The 14,276-nt window shown below is 48.4% G+C and overlaps 1 protein-coding gene across 1 annotated transcript in view; it reads right to left on the reverse strand.

Moving 5' to 3' along the window:
• The window catches only part of RFX7 (regulatory factor X7), a 445,260-nt gene that overhangs the window by 293,570 nt on the left and 137,414 nt on the right, over window positions 1-14,276 (reverse strand). The gene's annotated exons all lie outside the window — the stretch shown is intronic.

Below are 14,276 nucleotides of genomic sequence, written 5' to 3' on the forward strand. Positions count from 1 at the left end.
AAAACCTTTGTCCCCTTTAAAATTAGAGGCACGCGGGGCGCGGCCCTAGGAGCATGGACTCCCCTGACTCCGGCCCACTGGCCCCACTCCTCAATCCCCCTTGAGGCGTCGACAATAGTACAATTGCCTAAGTGACACCAGTTTTATTAGGGGGGAGGATGGTGGGACGTGTGGCGGAAAGGGGACTATGGACTACGAGTATGTTAGTCACTATGGTGAGTAACTTGTAATTACTCTTATGTGCCGTCCCCTTTCCTCCATACTGCATGCGGGATTACAACTGAATGTAGCCCCAGGGTGGAGAGGTGACCCTACTTAAGAAAACAAGTTCCTGAATACTGCCTGCCAGAATGCCGCATCTAACCTGGAGCCGGCATCCCAACAGTGGTGCTTGCAAAATGCAAAAAGCCAAGGGAGTGGCATAAGTGGCCATCCTGCTGATGACCTGCGACGGTACGTTTCTCTGGAAACTGACCGCCGTGGCCTTGGCTCTGAATGCGTGGGCACGCATGTTTGCCGGAAGCTGTTTGTGTTGCCCCTCCTAGGCCTCCTTCAGGGGGCCAACAGCCACCTTGCTATGGAGGCCTTGGAAGCCTGATATCCTAGCCCTGACCCTGCAATGGTGATAAATAGAGCCTCAGACTTGCGGAAGCTCTTGGTCCTGTCCAGATATAACTTCGGCGCTCGTCTAGCCTGAAGATAGTGCAGAACCCTACGAGCATGGTCCTTAGGGTCAGAGAAGAACTTCGGGATTTAGAAGGAACAATCTCCTCATTTAGATGAAACGCAGAGACTACCTCAGGTAAGTACGTGGGATGCGTTCCGAGGACCACACTGTCTGTGCAAGGTAGTGTATGGCTCGGGATCCCTCAGAGCTTGGATTTCACTGACACAGCCTGCTGACGTAAGACCCACCAAGAGGGCTGACTTAATGGTGACTAGCCTGATGTTTGCGATGCCATTGGCCCAAATGGTTTATGCAGCAAGATGCCCAACACAATATTTAGGTCCCACACGGGATGTGGCTTCTTGATGGGCGGGTAGAGCCTGGTGCGGCCCGTCGAACATCTTTTAGCCACCGGATTGGTGGGTGAGAAAGAAACGTCTCCCCTGAGTTCCGTTAGGCTCTGATTGCCCCCAGATAGCCATCATCTGGAGCCAGTTGATGAGGGCTGCCTGCACCTGACAGAACCCTCTCTGTGGACACTGTGGCTGTCCAAGGTAGCTTCCCATCCTGTGTGGGGATGGTAACCTGCGGAGCTGGCTGACGAAAGGGCCTGCCCATCCGTAAGTTGCTGTCCGTGCTCCACCAGACTAGGTTGTGACTGAGATGCGATGGAAACCTGCCCGGCTACACCCGGGAACCCCTCTCCTGACGGATGTGCAGTGTAACTACAATTTAGGCGTTGGTACCACCATGCCAAGGCCACTGTTCTGCTGAGAAAAGGCCCCATGGTCCTCTGAGGGGAAATTCTCTCGGAGTTTGTATACCAGATGAGGCCCAGGAACAGTAGCGTCTGTCTGGGCTCCAGCTGTGACTTCTTGAGATTGATGGAAACTCCCAACTCGTATAGTGCAAGCAAAAGGGCGGAGGCGGTGTGGAGGACTGCCTCCGGAGACCTTGCCCTGATGAGCCAGTCTAGGTATGGATATGCATGGTGACCCTGGGCCCCCAGTAGGGCTGCCACGTGTTCATCCATCCTGTACAGTCCCTGGCGGGCCGGATTGAGGCCCAAGGATAGAAACTTGCATAGGAAATGGAAGCCCATGTTCCTGACCCTATGAAAGGACCGATGGAGCTGCAGATCGGTACGTGAAGGTAAGCATCCTTCAGATCCAGGGAGCACAGCTAGTCTCTCGTGCACGATATCTCCGCAATACGCGATGGGGTAACCATTGTATGGCAAAAATCGGTGAATAGGAGCCCAGACCCTGCTGAGGGGCTGGGACTTCTTCCACTGCCTGCCTCTCTACGTGCTAGCGAATTTATGCCCACAGAGTTATTTTCCTAATCTGTGGGAGCGGAGGACAGGAGAGAGGCGAAGGAGGGATCGGTATGCGGTAGCCAGAGTACACTGGCGGGAGGATTCAAGGGTCTGCAAACCTTCTGCGCCAGTATGGGCATGCGGCTGGCTATTTGCCCTTGGGGTGGCCTTCGCAAGGATGGATGAGGATTCAGCAGTCTGGGGACTGTTCCTCCTCTTATCAAGTTCCTAATCCGTCGTAGAACGGAACAGGTCGCCTCCCCCCAAAGGCAAGGTCCAGTATGCGTTCCTAGGCGTCCGGGTTGAATTTCGCCTCCTGTAGCCAGGCAGTCCTTCTCCTGCCAGTAGTGGTGCTGACGCCTGAGGTGCGCAACAGCGGATTCCATTATGTCATGCGCAACCATTTTTGCCCTCCTCCAGCCCTCCCTTGAAGCGTGCCAGGCGCTACACTGGAAGTGGCCGAGGAGTGTGGCTGTGAGAGTGCCAACAGCAAGACGGCCCCCTCCAGCTGTCTAAACTTGGCATTGAGGTGCCTGTTGGTAGGCTGCAACAAATGGGATTCAAGCTGTGATCTGCTGACCCAAGCCAGCTGCTGAGAAGGGGGCTGTGGGGCTGCCAAGACCGTTGGAGGCGTGAGAGCCAGTGTTGTGGGTACTGGCATGGGCAGCTGGGGCTCTACAGGGGCCCCAGAGGCGCTGGAACCAAGGGTGGAGTGGCTGTTGGTGCTAGCGACAGAACCGGAGTGTGTATGTCCCTGAGGGTCATGACGTTTCACGAAAACCCGTCTTCACAGGCCGGTGGAGCACTTGGAGGTGCGGGCATGGACGCAGGGCCTTGAGGGTGCTGCGGCCTGAACCCACTCTGCCTTACTGTCTGCGGGGTACATCGGCCCTGAGACGATGAAGGATATGCCGTGGGACACGTACTTAGTGAAGATCAGTCCCACCAGAAAACTTGTTCCCCTACCTGTTCCCCAAGAGGGGGATGGTGTCAGACGAGCCACCATTTTATCTGGCCCGGCGGCCATTTTGTCAGGCTGCATGCTACGTGCCTGTGTTGTGGTGGTTGCGCGTTGGGCCCTGCCTCTTCCAAGACTTCTGGAAGTGGAGGTTGAAGCCTATCCTGCACCTCTTGACGGGGCTGGTAGTGCTGCGTACAGGCGCCCCCTCAGACATCTTTCTGATACTAGGGCGTAGCACTTTGGGCCTAACCCCAGTAATAGAACCTTGCGGACTCTTCGCTCAATCATTGGTAGGATCTCGCGACCCCTTGGCCTGGCGGCCGGTAGCTGTAGTAGCAGCATTGGTACCTGCACTGATACAAGAACCTGGAAGGTCCCTCCGGTGCTTGTGCCTCCTGGACAGAGACAACTTTGCAGGGTGTGTGGTGCATACAGGCGCCCCCTCCGACATCTGTCCGTTACTAGGGCATATACCCAGTAATAGAACCTTGCGGCCCCTCAGTACAGTGTCCGATAGGATCACGCAACCCCTCAGCCTGACGGCCTGTAGCTGTAGCAACTCGGTGCCTGCACTGGTACCAGGACCTGAAAGGTGCCTCCTGCTCTTGCGCCTCCTGGGGAAGGAGTCACCTTTACAGGGTACATGGTGCGTACAGGTGACCCCTTGGACCTCTGCCCGGTAGTAGGGCATAGCCCCTCGGGTTAGACCCGGTAATAGAACCTTGCGGTCCCTCAGCACAGTCACCGCTAGGATCTAGTGATCTAGTGACCGCTCGGCCTGGCGGCCGGTAGCTGTAGCAGCCTCGGTACCTGCACTGGTACAAGAACCTGTAAGGTCCTTCCCACTCTAGGTGCGCATGAAAACAGTGCCCTTATCTTGTCTCTCGACTTGTCCTGACGAATTCACGCCCCTCTGGAAGGAAACCTCCGAAGAGCTCCCTCCCCCAGGTTAACCTGTTCTTCAGAGCGCATTGTAAGCACGTTCCACGCGGTACAGGACTCCCAGTCGTGATCAGGGCCAAGGCAGCAGAGGCGGAGAGCATGGGGGTCAGACGTGGGGAAGAGCCCCCTGCAGGCTGCACACCTGCTGGAGCCTGTTGATGTCATACTGTGCCGGGGAGGAGCGTGGCGCCAGCGGACAGAGGTATCTGATTAAAGACAAGAAGAAGACGACAAAAAGAAAACACTTTTCCGGGGAAGAGTGCGTGGAATTACAAAGCCTAACCCAGGAGTGCTGGTGAAAAGCGGTCCGTTCCCGTCGACCCGGAAAAGAGGACTGAGGCGTGGCGCTGGTGTGCGGTATCAGGGGAGTCCATGCTCCCAAGGCCGCGCCCCCGCGCGCCTCTAATTTTAAAAGGTGAAGGTTTTCTTCTGGTGAAAAAGGTTCTGTCTCCCGTCCCTAGCGTCCCTAGCGAGGGACGCCCATGCACTATGGAGGAAAGGGGACGGGACGTAAGAGTAATAAATTAAATAAAAATCCTTGCTTTCTGTGTCCAACTTTTTCCTTTTACCATCGCAGACTTTGGTCTGTATACCCTAAGCAGACACAGAGCATGTGGATAAGCTTTGGAGCCACTCCGGTGGTAGCTGGCGCAGTATAAAAGATTTACTTATTATCTTTATTTATTTAATAGCTTTTTTTATACCACGACTAATACCGTACCTGAGTTCGGTTTTTAAGCGCAGATTCGAGAGTCGAACCTCGTTTGGTCTGCGTGCTCTTGCTACCAAAACCAGCGCATTGCCCCTGCGCTGTATGGCTGGTTGGAAGCTAGGAATATTTTGGAAGAGTTGGCATAACCACAGAGAAACATGACCACTGCTGGCACATGCTAACATCCCATGTCAAACACGCTTCAATGGTCGCAACCTTAACTGACATTTTCTTTGTAAGAATACATTTTCATAACAGATGGCTGTAGCCGCAGCGTCTTAAGTATCGTTAGCGCCATTCCTTCCGTCATAGTTTATTGACAAGTGTTTGCAGCTTTACTCCTCCGCCCTTCAGTATCACACCTATCCCACTCTCTAGCAGCTGGTGCGCCATGCTACACCCACACATGACACAATACTGAACCATATCAAATGGCTTTCTCCCAGCAGGTCTCTTTGTCGTAAATGCTCATCTTGTATTCTAAAAACCACTTGCAACTTCATTTAGGATCTTTTCCTCGCGTAGTTTGAGATATAAACCGCGTGCAGACGAGGAATCATTTTGTTTCAATATTTGGCACAAGGAGAGAAGGCTAATTGGCGTACCAACATGCTCCTGCTTTACATCGGGTGCATTTTGTGACAAGGCACACTCAAGTGGTCCATAATGCAAAACAGAATCCAATACAAAAGATATAAACACAAAAGTTTCTTTCTAACATAACATTCAAATAAACACAAACATTTGTGCGTTATAAAGGACGGGTGAGTAAATTAAAAAATGTGTACTTTTTCTCCATGCAAACTGTCTAAAATGGAAGCCCAGCTGTATCCTAAGGGACAAAAAAGAAAAAGAGGGGCAAATATCATGGAAGTGCCGAGTTGCCATTCCTCCAAGTTCTCAAGAGTAGTTTTTTTACATTATCAAACCGGCTTAAAAATAGACCTGGGCCTTCTGGGCAGAGCCCTGGACTTTTTCTCGCTATTGAGCGAAAAATGTGTTTTATTAGTTGTATCATCATGTAGGTTCATTTATATCACATCACCAATCACTCTTACAGCATGTGTACTAGTCATTTCTGCACATTGTCACTTTAACGTGATCTTTCTTTGCAGCTAATAAACAGATATTTCTAAAGGAGAATAATCTTGCTATATTCAGTGAAATACAGAAGGTCTAATGTTTTTCTGAGCTTGTTCATATTGTGCATATGAATGGGAGAATCAGCACAAGAGACTGTGCAGTGGCTTCTGAATCACGTGGTCTGGAGCAACATGTAAGTTAACAGAAGCGACAGACCAACTCTGGCAGGACTGCGTGCTATGGCTAGAGCTGAAACAATGGGGTGCGTCCTGCCATCAACATTTAAACATTCACATCTAGTTTATGTAAATATACGTTGGTGGGGCAGCACAATAGTGAGTTGGCACGGGAGATGATAAAAATACATCTATCCACGAAATTTGGCGCGGGCTTGGTAATTGGCAGGCCGAAGGGAAATCAACATCAAAAGGCTGTGTGCAATGTGAAGAGCTAAAAGTCTAACAACGCCTAATGTAGATATGCACCCAAGATGAGAGGTTCCACGTGGAGCACTCCGCGGATCCCAGAGCCCAGCCAGAGGCACTCTCCCAGGAGCGCCACGCACCAGATGATGGTCAGGGCAGGGCCAGTCTCACTCCTTTCCGCCTGGCAGGGACGCGAGACACTGTCCCGGTCGTGGCATCCACTTCTCCCGCACCAGCTACGCCTCTGCCAGCGGTGCCCCAACCCGATGCGGTCATCAAGGACATAGGACACAAACAATATCCGCCTTTGACTCTCTCCAAGTGTTCCACTATCTTTCGTCCCCCTTGCCGGTGCGCTGCACACGCCAGGCTCTTCAGCCCCTCTCCGTTCTCTCGGTAGGAGTGGCCATTCATTGCACCGGACTGGATTTTTCATCCGCACTGTGCCCCCCTGCTGCTACTGGAAATTGCCCGCCCCACCAACGAGAGCCTTGAAGGAGTGGGTCTGATTATTTTCCTCTGAGGTCACTCCGAGCTCCCGCAAGTGCGACTAGTCACTTGCGGCAGCCATCTTGTCTCCCTTAAAAATGTTCTTAACCTTTATTAACTTTCTATATTAGAAACTACTGCTTGTTGCTTAAATTGTGTTTTTAATTGGATTGTATGGCAGTTTAATTTGGTGTTTTTTGTTTTTGTTTGATGGATTATATATTATCTGAAATAAACCGTAATTGAATTGATATGCCAAAGGTTAATAGGTGACATCCATTATAGGCCACCTATATGTGGAGCCACACAGAGTTTTAAAATCTAGCAAATCAAGATCTTTGCTCATAAATATGCAGACGATACGCAAGTATACAGTAGGGTAACCTCAATGCGGGGCGACACCTCAAGGACTGCTTGAGGGTGATGCGGCATGGATGGATTCCCTTTTCTGCTGAAATCCTTCGAAAATGGGAGTTTTTACTGTTATTTAAGAACCAATAACCACCTCTCGAGATTGCATTAGAGCAGCCCATTTTCCAGTTCGACCACTCTTACAAAGACACTAGATTTTTGGGATGAAGGGCAGAGGTCTCAACAATTGGACAGTCACATTTTGTAAATGTCAACCTTTGTGTACACTTAGAAGAATTTTGAACCTTTCATCCATGTAGTTGAAATTGTGTTTTGGTCAAGTTTCTCTCCCTCGGATATTAAACCGTACTCCAAAATCAGATCTTACACAACGGAGCTGCCCCACAGGTTAGACAGACACTGTGTTAGAGGATGGAGCGAAAATCAGTGTTTGACAAAATCTGGCTGAATCAGCTCTCCTCCCTACTTTTAGACAGCATGGAATAAGGCAGTCTCCAGAGGCAGGATGACACTCCGGCTCGGGCTTTGACACTGAAATAGTTCGGAACGTGGATTGAGGCCCGCCTGGCCTTCCACATTAAAGGCTTGTGTTCCAGTCTTCCCCAAATAACAAAACCAAAAGTTCACACCGGTCCCCCTCTGTCGGGCTCAGACCTTTCACAGTTCAACCTTGGTCTCCCTCTGCCAGGCCCAAACCTTGCACAGTTCAACAACACTTGCTGGGGCTCCCTTCCCCAAGCTTTTTACATTTCGGGTCTACCTTAGTCGGGCTCAGACCGCTTTTCAGATGCCGAAGTCTTTTGAATGCGCAGGCTTCCTTTACAGACCACCGCAGGACCACTTTGACTCAGAATTCAATGTCCAACTTTTCCTCTCCCTTTCTCTCTGGGTTAACTTTGTTCACTTTCACATTTACAGTTCATTCACTTTTATTGCCTCAAACAATGCACCTTTTACTGAGATTTTCAAGTGGGCTATTCCTTTTCGCGGGACCACTCTGTTACTCAGCATCGCTGATTCCACAGTTTTCTTTTTCTTTATCTTAAAGTTTACTCACAGGTCTGCCTTTCCTCGCATCTCATCCAAAAACGCGTGCAACCGTCCCTTGCGATATATTGTTACAAACCACAGTCTTTCTTAGCACAAACCGGTCTCTCAGGTCGGTTGCCAACTCACTGGCTGCGTGCGGGCCTTTCTTGCTTTTTCTATTTCTAATTCACGAGACAAGGTTAGTACCACAGGCTTGGCCTCGCCTCCCCAACTCTGCCATTCACCGGGGAGGGTTGCTAGCGTCCTTGAAACACAATGCAGTCTTTGATATTGGGATCTGACCTTCTCCACGTGTCTTTCACTACCTTGGAGGCACAACCACATGTACGAACTCTTGGGGTTGCTGACTCGCTGCTCTCATCTCTTGGTCCGTCGCTCTGCTCCAGTAGATTCACCTTCACCCTAGAAGTTCTGCTCGTGCTCCACCTTCCTCAGAGTGTGCCTCTAGGATCTGCCTTTTATCCATGTGAGGAGAGCCAATTGGAATCAGGTGTATACGTTTTAGCGGGGCATGTCCAGTACGATGTATAAACGTTAGTCTTGTTACTCTAAGTCACCCTCTTCCTCCACGTAGTGTTTGTGCTGAAAAGGGGGAGGGGGAGTTGGGACATCGGATCCTACAAAATAGGAGGGGTTGGATGTACAAAAAAAGGCGGGAATACCGCATCTCGCCATTGGCTGCCTCACTCCCCCTCCCCACTCCCTGAAGACCCCTCAACCAGGTGATCCTCCCAGAGTGGTCCACTAGAGAGAGAGAGGAGACTCAGATGGTCGTTTGTAAACCCTGCTGGGCACGCTGCAGCCAAATAAACCTGTCTCTGAGTTTATTTTATGTATTTACATTTTATTTATTACATTTGATTATACGCCCAAACCCTGGGGTATCACGGCGTAGGTCACATGGTTACAGTAATGCTTTCTGGTTACAGGGAAAAAAAAATGTCAGTTGATAATGGAAAATGGCATGGTAGTTACAGAGAGTAGTCAGTTGACAACAGTGTACACTTACAGTTAATCAGCAATACATATGGTTTTAAATATAGCTTATGCAACAGACAGGTTAGAATTTGTTAAATAACAAGGTTTTTAGAAGTTTCTTAAAGAGAGTGTGGGAAGGCTTGTTGCTTATGTTGGAGGGGAGCGAGTTCCAGATTCTGGGAGCTGCTACAGGGAAGCTGGACCCTCCTGAGCTTGAGTTGTTGAAGCAGGGAATGAGTAGGTGAGTGCTAGGATTGGATCTGAGAGATACGGTTGACATTTTTTGAGTGAGGCATTGGTTCAGATAGGTAGGGGCATTTTGGGTGATGCATTTATTTGTGGTGGTAAGTGTTTTATGATGTATTCTAGCTTGAATAGGTAACCAGTGTACCCCTATCCTGGTGTGTGATATGTGATCCTTTTTTTTTTATTCCAAGTGCTGCTCTTAATGGTTTATTTTGCAGATTAGCTAGAGTTTTCTTAGTGGTGCCTAGCAGGAGTATATTGCAGTAATGCAGCTTAGACAGAATAAGGGCTCTTGCTAATGTGATACAATTCTGTGGCGTGAGAAATTGTCGACTGAGGGCAGTAAGTTTGGCCATGTAGGCTGTGGAGGAGGCGAGTGAGTTCATATGTTTGTATATGGTGAGGCTTGAGTCTAGGTAAACCCCTAGTGTTTTGACTTGGTTGGAGATGGGGAAGGGTGTACCATCTATGATAATGGACTTATAGTCCTGTCGTAACTTTTTCAATCGGGCTGGGGATCCTACAATCAGGATCTAGTTTTTTTGCCATTAAGGCAGAGACTATTTGCTGCCATCCAGTTCTGGATGAGCAAGTAGATTTTGTTTACGAGTCCAGTTCTTTATTGTCAGTGATTTGGGTGAGTATCTGTGTATCATCCGCAAAATTGGTATAGATTACTCCCATGGCATCTAATGTAGCGAAAAGGTATTTTGTATAGGATTTGTAGAGAGTGGGGGAAAGGCACGATCCTTGCGCTATGCCTTTAGGGACTGTTATAGGATCCACCACCTCCTCGCCAATGGCTACGCTAGACGTACGTTCTGATAAAATGATTTGATCCATGTGGTTGCGTCATTAGAGAATTTAACATTTTTTGATAATGCTAAGCATAGTTTGTCGTGGTCCACTAGAACGAACGCAGCAGGTAAGTCAAGTAATAGTAGGATACATAGGTTCCCCGAGTCTCAGATAGCGTCCATCTGATTTTTTAGGTCAAGTAGTGCTGTCTCTGTGCTGTATTTGGGTCAAAAGCCAGATTGTCTATCGCCTAAAAGGTGATCGTTTTCTAGGTGAGTTTGTACTTGGGTGTATGCAATTTCGTCGAAGATTTTAAGGAGGAAGGGGCCTGTGGTAATAGGTCTGCAGTTGGTGGGAATAGTAGGATCCAGAGCGGGTTTTTTCAGTAGGGGCGTGGCCCAGGCTTCTTTAATGTCTGATGGGATGGAGTTGGTAATGAAAGATGTGTTTATGAATTTGGTGATGATAGGCACTAGGGCAGGGGCACAGGTCTTAACTAATTTAGCAGGAAGATGTTGCCTTTGTAAACCAACTTTCTGTTCTGATGTTTTATTTTGCCTTTAAGTTATTTTCTGAACACAGGCTGGAACACTAGAAGTATTTTCTCACATTTATGAGTACAATTAGTCAAGGTTTATTAGTACTGTGAGTTAGACTAACACTTAGTAAATAACTGCTTAAAAAAAGATCCTTTTTTCCACAATTCAGTTTATGTTGTTTTAAATATTTGTTCAGATGGTTTTGCAGCGTGCATACAGGTTGAAAATTCCACTGTTAATTAGGATTTAAGCATACTGCTTGTTTGAGTTATATTCCTTTTTGCACTTCAACATATAATAGTTTGCTTGTTATAGACCTTTAACAGTTAAATATATATTGGTTTGCTTGTGATAGTCGTAACGCTTCACCATACAATGATTTAAAGTTTTCTCCCTACTTCTGGGTTTCAAAAGTTCTAATTCTGTTTGGTAGCAAGGTTTTAAGTTCAGTTTGGTATTCAATAATTAGCCTCTGTTTATGGTGCCTTTTTCACTTTATTTATAGTTCAGTATTTGTTTGATTTGTTTTAATTGCAGGGTTCATTGTTCAGAGACTTTTGAAAACGTATTTTCCATTACACGCGACCATTCTGCTACAAAGCATTCTCATCTGTATGCGAATTGAAAATTAATGTGATCATAGACTTTCGAAAATGTGCTATTTCGAAGCATGCGACCACTCCAATACACAGTATTCAAGAAATAAAGTGTTCACACGCGCGCACCAGGTTTTCATGCACTAGAAACTCACTGATCGCTTCTAGGAGTTTGAGCTGCAGCGCGGATCACACAGCCTTCTTCCTTTAGCATCAGGACTCCAGTTCCTGCCCCTCAGACACTCCTGGGGTGGTTCGCCACCACAGAGGAACAAGCACGTTGAGTGGAAGGGAAAGGGCTGCCATCCTGCACGGCTCCCTTCACATTTCCCAGTCTACTCCAGGGAGTCACAACTCCCACACCACGCTGCTGGTTCCTTTGCTGTATGCACCACCCTCCTGGTCCTTCTCCTGTTGTTCCTCCCTGCCACTGGGTTGGGTTCCATTTATACACCTGCAGCCCTTTAACAGGATGCAGGTGTGGATGACCAATCAGCCTGTTTTGACCGCCATTAAAGGGACATGCCTGACCTTCACTGCTCTTAGCAGGCACCTTCCCCGTCCCAGTACTAGAGTGGTAAAAGAACTTAGTCTTCATTGCTCTTAGTTGCCTCTTCTTCGTCCCAGTACTGTCAAGTGTCAATTGTGGAGAAATGAGGGGAGTTGGCTTACAATAGCTCATAAAAGTTTGGGAAGGGTTAGATTGGTTGTCACTAGGAAAAAGGGGAGAACATGTCTCGCCCAAGGGCACCCCATTCCCAGTTCCCAAGGACCCTCCACCCAGGTGATCCTCCCTGGGTCGGGATCCAATAGCGATGGCCTTTCCCTGGCCACCTGCACAGAGGATCCAAGGGGCATGTGATTGAGAATACCCTCAGGTTTCTCACATGTCCCCAGGGAATTCCTCCCTTCCCCAGGTTTTCTCTTCACGATACTTTAAACTCCTAAGAGTATGAGTCTTCCTTGGATTTCTCTGATCAACAGAAACAACTTGTATGTTAAACAATTTGGCTCTTAGTCTCAATTTCACAGGCTACCTGGTGTACTCCCCTGCGAGGTTTCTTTTCCACTTTAATGTAACATTTTCTCATGGTCTTAGTTTTACCTGGTGTCTTCTTCTACCAGGCCTTCAAGTGATTCACTTTACACACTTGCCAATACGCCTTTGCCTGTTATACTCTCCTGCCAGGGCTTTCTCCTATGCTTCACTTGCAAACTTGACTTTGCCTGGTATACTCTCATGCCAGGGCATTCTCATATGTTTCACGTAATAAATGTGTAAACTTGGCTGTGCCTAGTATACCCTCTTGCCAGGGCTTTTTATGTGACTTATTTTAAACACTTGATTAATTGACTCACACAAGTACTTGGTGGTGGGTTCAAACCCTAATATCGGGCTATTTCAGTTACAATGACTTGGCTCCACTCTTTGCCAATCTTGGTTGTGCTTTATTTGGTTTATTTTCTCCCTTGGGGTCCCTCGACCTGGTACTCTTCTTCCCTCAGGGTTTCCCGTGACCTTGTGGATATTCAGCACCCATCTCTCCACCCGCGTACCTGTTTCTCTGGTGTGCAGCACTCAGGGAGAGGTGCTTCCTACTGTCTAGTAAGTAGCGTTTGTGTACCATCTGCGGTTGGTGGCTTCCATGCTGCTTGGTTCTATTTCGATTCTCCACCTGCATCCGGGCGCTCAGATGCAGCTGTCTTTGCCACTCCACCCATGTCTGATTCCCAGAGTGCTGCTATTTTTCCCGCTCGTTTATTGCTTGGTTCCCCACCCACGTCCGCGTTCTCGGATGCAGCGGTCTTTGCCGCTTGTTTCTTGTTTCGCTCCCACCCGCATCTGGGTGTTTGGAGGCTGACATCTCTGCTGCTTGCGTCTCACTCAGGATATGGTTTCCCTGCCACAGACAAACCAGAACTTTACCGGAAGGTTACTTTGTGTAGTGTGCCCAGGAGACCCTACTCCTCGGACCTACCTCTCGCCTCGCCTTCCGCCTTCCTTCCCTCCCTCCATCTCGACGTTCTCAGCTTCACAAACTCCTCCAGGGAACATCTCTCCCAGCAATGCTGGATGTGACTTAAATGTCCCGGCACAAATGTCAACTGCTCATGACAACTAGACTGCATCTTGTGCTTTTCACATTCATGGATCTTCATTGCTCTTTTCAACTTTCTCATCACAGTACTTTCAAATGCATGGGTAGACAGTTCTTGGTAACCCATGCACAGAACTTTGGAAGGTATCCTCTGCAATTTCCATGGGTGGATGAGCAGAGTCATGGCAATATGCCATTAAGGCACAGGGAATGGAAGGGGTATCTCTAAAAGGAAAAGAGGGTCACCTCCCCCCTTGTGATCTTCCCTCATATAGCCACCCAAAGTGTCAGGATCAGGTAGCTTTCCATGCCCTGGCCACATAGGGAGAGGTTACTGCTGGGAAAGGAGTAATTATATCATCAGATTCATCACACTTCCTTCCCTTAGCGGTGTCCTCGTGCGGCCGGGTCGCAAATTTCTCAGAGGCTGTGCTTGGAAATCGCATCTGTAATTTAGCTCTGCCACTCGTCCCCCTCTCCAGTGGTCAATTACCTGTGTTTCAGGCATCTCTTTTGTCCTGCTGCTGAATTCTGGCTCTCTGCCTGTCATTCGTGGACATTCTGATGCCATGTGCTAAATTCAAGAACTCTCTACAGCTTTCATAAAGTTATCTGCATAGCAGCTCCCCCAGGACTTCCTCATTTGAAGACACATACACACTCTTTTCGGCTTTTCTAACCTGTGGCCCATGGCATATAATCATGGAAGGCAGACTCACAGATAAACACTGGTCTTGCAGTCTCTGAATTCAATTCACCACAGCTGTAGCTCATATCAAAGAGGGCAGAAAATAATGCCAGCACCTTTGACTATCCCGCTAGCAGCCAGGGCCTAATCCCTTCCAGGAGGATGACATAACCCGCCCCCCCCATGAAAAGGTAGTCCACCTTCAACAGAAAGCAATAATGGGCTTTTCTGTTATTTGGAATCTGACCGCAAAGCAATATCATAACAATACCAATTAACCGATAAGTATTCCAAGTTCCTCCTGTGATCATTT

The sequence above is a fragment of the Ambystoma mexicanum genome, chromosome 11 (genome assembly GCF_040938575.1).
Source record: "Ambystoma mexicanum isolate Mex_15411 chromosome 11, UKY_AmexF1_1, whole genome shotgun sequence".
NCBI classification, from domain to species: Eukaryota; Metazoa; Chordata; class Amphibia; order Caudata; family Ambystomatidae; genus Ambystoma; species Ambystoma mexicanum.